Source organism: Pygoscelis adeliae, unplaced genomic scaffold, assembly GCF_000699105.1.
Source record: "Pygoscelis adeliae isolate BGI_AS28 unplaced genomic scaffold, ASM69910v1 Scaffold14, whole genome shotgun sequence".
NCBI lineage: Eukaryota > Metazoa > Chordata > Aves > Sphenisciformes > Spheniscidae > Pygoscelis > Pygoscelis adeliae.
The window spans coordinates 5,100,005-5,101,884 of record NW_008825109.1 but is presented as its reverse complement, the minus strand read 5'-3'; the positions used below and the strand labels follow the sequence as shown (position 1 = coordinate 5,101,884).

Here is a 1,880-nt window from a genome sequence, read left to right as displayed (position 1 = left end):
CGCACTGTCATCCCTGCTCATGGCCATCGCTGTTTGCCCTTTGGGGGTGCTCTCGGCAGCAGGCAAGGCTGCATGAGCTCTACAGCTGCCCAGAAACAGGGGGAGCCCCTCAGGTTTTGGGGATGGTGGTTGTTTAATGCTGCTGCTTTCATAGCTCAGCACCTAGCAATCATCTGCCTGGAACGTACTCATTTCAAGGGCATGCATGCTGAATGCACTCTGATAGCTCTTTTGTAAAGAAATGTATAAAAATAGCCTGTGTTGGCACTGTGTGCGAGGCCAAAGACAAGTGGTGGTGCATGACAATGGGAGCAGATGACAATAGCATGAACCTCTGGAAACCAAAAGCTTTTAGTGATACAAGAGAAACCTTGTTTACAAAAAGAAAAGGGCTCACTGGCATGATGGGAAGTGAAGTAGAAATTTTAGAGGCAATCTGTTTTTGAGGTTAAAAGTGGCCGTGATGTTACCGTGGGGATTCTTGGGCACTAGAGTAACACAAATAATCAACAGCACTTCTTCCACCTTGCTTTTCCGCAGGCACTACTTTAACTAACGTTAATTAGCGTGGTCTTAACTACTGTGAAGTCTGTGTAACCCTTCAGCAAAGAGCAGTGTGGTCATCAGGTAGAACATTTCTGGGGCACCAGGGGAGAATCTTTAAATGGGGCAGGACATCGCGCTGGGGAGATGGCCGGTCCTCTGTCTGCTGCGTGGTGCAGAGCCTGAGCTGTGCCTCCGCTCCCCATGTGAACTCTGTGCCCATGGGAAGCGGGGAGCAGTTCCTCCCCATCCTTGTCCCCACAGTACCGAGGGTTGACTTTCCTCAGGAACACCTTAGCTCTGGTAGAGCAGAGCAGGCAGCGTTATTCTTGTGCCCTTGTTCTGAGTTTTCCAGTCACTGGAGGGACTGGGGCTGAAAAAGAAGCACGTACCAGACAGGGTACCTGGGCTCTTGCCTGGATGCAGGGAGAAAGTAAGAGGAAAGACAAGAGGAAAGTGCGGAAAAACATGACCCGTTGTCATGGCGTGCATCTTCTGAGAGCTGTATCGAAGGGGAGGGGGAAGGTGACTGAGAGCAGCACCACTGCACGGCCCTGCTACTGCTGAGGTTCAGCTCAGCTGCCTGCGTGCGGGCGTCCGGGGCCACCTGGGGTGCCCTTGGGCATCAACCCCGCAGCCGGGGCCCAGCAGCTCCCACGGTGGCTCCGTCCCCCTGTGGTGCCGGGCTGTGAGAGCACAGATCCATCCTGCTCCTTTCAGGTACCAACCTGCTGGCCTCCTCCATGTTGTTTCCTGCTGGCTTGTGTTACCTCCCTGATAATAATAAAAATAAAGCGGCCCCTGAATTGATTATTTATCTTGTAAACACGCGCTTGCGAGGTAGTGTGCTGCAGAAGCAGTTTTGCAGGAGCCGGGGCAACGGTTTGCAGAGGCTGAAGCATCCACACAGCTGTTTGCAGGTTTGAGGCTCACGTAACGGTAGCCTGCGGTGGAGCGCCTTTCTTCTCTGAAGCTTTCTTCCACTTTAAAAACCTGAAGGGCCTAGTCCAGACCTCAAGGCCCCGTGGACCGCTTTGGTTTCAGGACTGGCTGTTGCTTCATCCACGAGCCGTGGAGGGATGTATCCAGGTGTGGGAAACAAAACAGTCTGAGATAAAAGGATAAATCATTTCCCTTCTTCTGTGCCTGGAGTCCCTTGCTGCAGGGAGGGCGCGTAAAGCAGGAGCCCGTTGCAGTGGTTGGGGCTGGTGTGGGGTGTGGAGGCGTACCCTCCCGAACGCGGGGAGACGTGTGCTGGTGTCTGCCTGCCTCGGGTGGTGCACGGCAGGGTGCTGCGGTGCCTGCCCCCAAACCTGGGCCGCGGGTCGCGCCGCCGG

The 1,880-nt window shown here is 54.5% G+C and overlaps 1 protein-coding gene across 1 annotated transcript in view; it reads left to right on the top strand.

The window, feature by feature from the left end:
- RASL11A (RAS-like, family 11, member A) overlaps positions 1-1,880 on the top strand; it is a 6,712-nt gene that overhangs the window by 3,164 nt on the left and 1,668 nt on the right. The window lies entirely within an intron of this gene.